Genomic DNA, 5630 nt, shown 5'->3' with positions numbered 1-5630 from the left:
CTGTATAATGGGTATAGTAATCCCTTCTTCAAAGAGCTGAGAGTAGTCCATAAGATAATAATAGCCTGAAACAGTATGTGACAGCTACTGAAAATGTTCTATTATTAATATTATTATTATTATGTGACTTGTTCTTCACCACTCATGTGACATGGATCTTCCCTCATATTCATTCTCCCTCCCCAGCATTTACGTTTTTTTTTTTAAAAAAGAACATATTATCTCAATAACCTTTACAAACAGGTGTTAGTACCTCAATTTATAATAAGTAAGGAAACATTATAGACAGGTTATATAACTTTCCCAAGGTCACACCATTTGGAAGAAAAGCAACTGGGATTAATTAGTTCCCTCTTTGATGCCTTCGGTAAACATTTACTGACTGCTTCTGATGCCATGAACTTGGCTAAGGGCTGAGGAGACCACGGTGATCAGACACAGGCTTGAGAGGGCGGGGGGCACACAGTCAAACGAGGAGAGAGGCAGGTAAATGGATAATTATGGAATAGTGAGATAAATAAATGAATTCAAATAGATAGCCAGGTAGGACTCCAGACCTGTGGTTTTTGCGTGGTAACTCCATCACCACAGAGCTAAATATAATGTAAGCTAGACTGTGTCCTGCTGTCTGGCACTACGGGACACACTGGAGGAGAGAGAGAATAATTCTGACAGGGAAGAGAGGCAACAGTCAAGGAGACCAGTAGCTTACCTTATAAGAGACAGGATTCTGAGGAAGGGACACAGGTAGAGATGGGAGGAAAGGCATCTAGGTGGTAGGACAACCATGAGCAAATGCAGAGGGTTGAAGGACAGAGGATTTGTGGTGGGGAGAAACACAGATGCTAAGGGTCAGACCAGGTCAGGAGGAGCCTACGGTGTCAGGCTGAGGAGCTTATTTTGAAGTGAAAAGGGAGCCATCTAAAGGGTAGGTCAAGACAGGAATTATTTTGGGTGGCAGCCTACATGTGGAAGCTGGAGAGGAGAGAGGAACACTTCAGGCAGGAAGACTAAGAAAGTATCATTTTAATCCAGATTAGTTTCAGTTACTACGAGACACACACACGGTGCTGGTGGCATGAAAATCTCAGGACTTAGATATGAGAAGGGAAGTGAAGATAGAGTGTGGTCGATCAGAGCTCTGCTACTTTGACTGGTCAAGCCAACCCCCGGAGGAAGAATGCAATAAATCAATCAACTTAAGAAAATATTTCCTAGACTCAAAACAGGAAGAGCAAGACATGACTGTAGGTACTGCTCTGTCAAAAGACTGTACCAATTAAAGTAGAACTGCCGTTCCAGAAACAATTACACAGAATATAAACACAAGCACAGAGAGGCAGAAGTTAGCAGTATTCAGAGAAAGGGGTTCCATGACTCCCCAAATTCAACTGCTCTATTAATGCAGCAGGTATATTTTCATAGTACTTTGTGTCTTGATGCCATTAGCCTTTCAATTTATGTCCCTGACTCTCCTTGCTCTGACTTGATACTCAGTTACTTCCTAATCGTAATTCTGCTATGCATGAAGATCCTTCTACAGAGGAACAGAAACCAATGAGTGGCCAACGCAAACATGCAACACAGTTGGTGAGAGTGTAGTGGTAAAGAGCACGGTTACTGAGTTTGAGACTTTCCAGCTGTGTGACCTTAGGCAAATACTTTCAAAGCTCTGCAACTCAATTTCCTTATCTGTAAAATGGGAATGATAATAGTAATATATCTCGAAGGGTCATTACAAGGACTAAATGACATAATGCCTAGAACAGTGACCCCAAATACTAAGTGCTCAATAAATCATAGATGTTATTACTACAGTTCTCACGGAATACTGAAAACAGTGGCACCATGGTTATACATCAGTCTCTCATGAGGATGGTAAGTGTGAGTCAGTCTTTCAGGATGCCATTTCCTTTGGAACTAATGAGAATGAGTTTCTGGACATAAAACTGAGACTCAGATCCTCTACCATGGTGACTTTGTTTGCTTGCCTGTTTCCCACAAAATATTCCTAACTCCTTGAGAGGAAACTATCTCTTGTGCCTAGAATGGCACCTGGCACATTGTTATGTGCTCAATACACTTTTATGCAATTTATAGCTGTGATTCTGATATTGCCACTGATCTATTTTAGTGTTGATAGAAAAATGTGAGTCATGTATGTTTTAAATTTTCTAGTAGCCACATTTTAAAAAATAAAAAGGTTAAGAGAAATTATGAAAATACCTTTTATATTGGACTCCTATCTTACACCATGTATAAAAATTAACTAAAAATAGAACAAACACCTAAGTGTAAGAGCTAAAACTATAAAACATTTAGGGAGGAAACATAGGTATAACTTTTCATGAACTTGGATTAGGTAGTGGTTTCTTAGATATACTACTAGGACAATATATTGTGCTTTGGTGAAAAGCCTAAGCAATGAAAGAAAATATAGCAAGAATATAACAGAGTCAACAAACAAAAATCAGTTGTGTTTCTACACACTAATAATAAACTATCTGAAAAGGAAATTAGGAAACAATCCCATTTACAACAGCATCCCACCCAGCCTCCAACAGTGATACACTGGTCCCCCTCAGCCCTGGAGTGTTCACCACCATTATCTGCCTAGGTACTGTACCCCATCTTCATTCCAAACCCAGGTCCCTTCTTACACACTGCAACTTCTGTGTTCCCCAGGGAGACATGTGGAACTCTGGATCACCTGCATGTCACATGAAGGCCCTCTCACTGCCTGACCATGCCACACCACTATTCTGCTCTTCTGAGGGCTCCTCGGTGAGGTGGGCTTCTCTCAAAGCTCCAAACTGGAAGTGAGGCACAAGCTCTCTCTGACTTCGGCTTTTCCTTTAATCTAACCAGGGCCTCCACTGTTTCCACATTCCCTCTTCCAAGAATTTCAAGCAGTGGCTCAACTGCTCAACTGTAGTCATACCTGTTTCAAACCTCTCAGCTCTTGCTGCTGCTCATGCTTTTATGTATTATCTTAGTTGCAAGAGAATTCCAACTCTGGTGTCATGTTCTGCGTTTTCTCTATAAACCTCTGAGCTGTGCTTTTGAGGCCACCTCTAAACTAGAACAAATAAACAGAATCCAACATGTATGGTCTTCACTTTGGACTTCCTCTCAGTGAGTTTAGGCTATAATATTCTTAGCTGGCCATGAGCTGGCAACTGTGTTATTTGTTGGCATGCAGGATAGAAGAATAGGCTGAATTTATACTAGCTACTGAAGACATAATTTGGAAGAAACATTTTGACAAATTACCAACACTCACTTATTGGGCTATGATTTATCTTTTAATTCTAAAAGAGGAGTGCTGAAAAATATTGCTGGCTATATTCCCAGTCTCCCGTTTTAGTTGTTTGGCAACCAGTCACTCTCATTTAATTCCCTAACAACCGGCAAGAATATTAGAACCTCTAGGGTCAGAGAGGTGAAGGGACTCTTCTAAGGCCATAGCAAGTGTTAGGCTTCCTGGCTCCAGACTTGTCACCAAGTATAGTATGCTGAGCAAAAACTGTCTGAAAATGACCCTGCAGCTCACTCTGCCTGCTTGGACAATGAGCTAGCAGGAACCAGAGAAGACCTTCCAGCAGAAAGGCTGCACCTAAGCTCAGCTTTCCATGGGACTGGTAGTGTCCTGCCTCCTGCAGGACTGCAGCATCCTTTGCACCTCAAGGTCCCCAGGTACTAGGCAGCTGGCTCTCTCAGAAATTCCTCTAAACAGCTGGGCCCCAAATCCAGACTTCCTGGACCAAGCAGTTTGAGTATTCCTGACAAGGCAGCCTTTTATACTTGCTTTATAGATAAAAGAGTAGAAGGGGAATATTGTTCCTCTACTAGAATATAAATGCATACTAAATTTTGCAGAGAACCCTCACCTGTCTTTCTGTGGAACTATGGAAGGCAGAGAACTCATGTCTTTTCTAAGTGATCTGCTTTATAGGTGTTCTTTTTCCCCAATAAAGCCTATCCCTTAACCCAAACTGGGAGAAGCTGTAGAATTCATTCCAAAATTGATGCAAAACAGGAGGCGACAGAGAAGAGACCTAACTTGCACCAACAGGCAGATAGCTACTTCTTTTATGTAGGTGGAAGAATGTAAGGACCATTCAACTGTGTGAGGACCATGAATCTGTGTGGAGATTCAGACATGTCAAAAACAAACTACAATGTAAAGTTCTGCCAAGGCCAAGTTCAAAAAGCAGGGCTTGTTACCACGGGACAGTTCTGATCCCTGTTCCTCAGGTCACAATAGCCAGAAGCTAGAAATAGGATCAAGGTTAACCATCACCTCAAAATGTTTCTCTTGCTCCGGCCTTGCTTGCATTATGGGAACATCAGTTCCCTCAACGTCCTTCAGTTCGTGTGGGAGGCCTGAGGATGACTTATGTGTGCTTGAGAATGAATCCTCTCTCCTGCCTTGACGTGCTGAGGCTGAGAGTTTCTCCTGAACATTCCATCGAAATAGGCGTCAAAGATGTGGATGCCTGCCACAGGCTGACTTCCATTTCCACATCAAATACAGTCCTAAAGTATGCTGGGTTCAGCCCCCCGCCCCCCACTCCCTTCCCCCCCACCAGAGGGGACCCAAATGAGGAATGCCCCCATCACCCTCTAAATCCCTATGTCTCCCTTCCCCAGAAACGTCACCAAAACCTTACTGTGTGCTTTTTACTGCAACCTCCTCGGGTCATGGGTACAGATCATGGGGTCAGGGCTGGGGCCAGCTGAGGGACAGACAAGGACTGTGCTTTACTAACTGAATGTCCTTGGACAATCTTGTGACTTTTTCCTTGGGATGAATTCCCACTTCTCTGAGGTTTTTTGGTCTTTTGTACACACAGACCCATAGCTATCTCCCCTTCTATTTCTTCTCAGGCAAGACTGAATACTAGAGAGATCCCAGCTGAAGCTAACTGGCTGGGACCCTAGTTTCCATAAACGGATGCATACTTCCATTTATGTTGCTGTTCTTTCCACTGAGAAATGGAGTCTTATCTCTTCACTTCCTTGCACATGAGCTTAGCCATGTGGTTTGCTTTGGCCAATGACACATTTGCAAATGTGACAGAAACAGAGGCTTGGAAAGAGTTTGTGCATTGGGGTCTGCTCTCTTTTGCATTATTTGGAACCCAGTGGCTAGTGAAAGCCTGGGGTAACTTGCTAGATGCTCGAGAAACATGATGTAGTTACCTCTGTGCCATAGCCAACAACCAGACATGTGAGTGAGGCCATCCATGTTGAATTAGCTTCTGGCTGAACTGCCAGCTGACTGTAGCCACATTAGTGATCCCAAGAGGGAGCAGCAGAACCGCCACCTACCTGAGCTTAGTTCTAACTGTCAAAACAGTGAGCTACACAGTGGTTGTTTTTTTCTAAGTCACTAAGTTTTGGGGCTCTTTGTTACACAGCAAAAAATAACTGATAAATTATTCGAAGGGTGGAAGAGGGAATGTAGAATTGATGAAGTATCCATAACTGATAGATGAGATCTAATCTTCAGACACTGAAATTCTATGATTTGATGAGAAGATCCCAATGTCTATAGCAAGTGCAATATATATAATTTAAATTTCTAATTTAAGACCGTATCTTCTCTTCCCTTCTGTTTTATATTA

The sequence above is a fragment of the Pteropus vampyrus genome, unplaced genomic scaffold (assembly GCF_000151845.1).
Source record: "Pteropus vampyrus isolate Shadow unplaced genomic scaffold, Pvam_2.0 Scaffold572, whole genome shotgun sequence".
In the NCBI taxonomy this organism is placed as follows: domain Eukaryota; kingdom Metazoa; phylum Chordata; class Mammalia; order Chiroptera; family Pteropodidae; genus Pteropus; species Pteropus vampyrus.
This window is presented reverse-complemented; position numbering follows the sequence as displayed.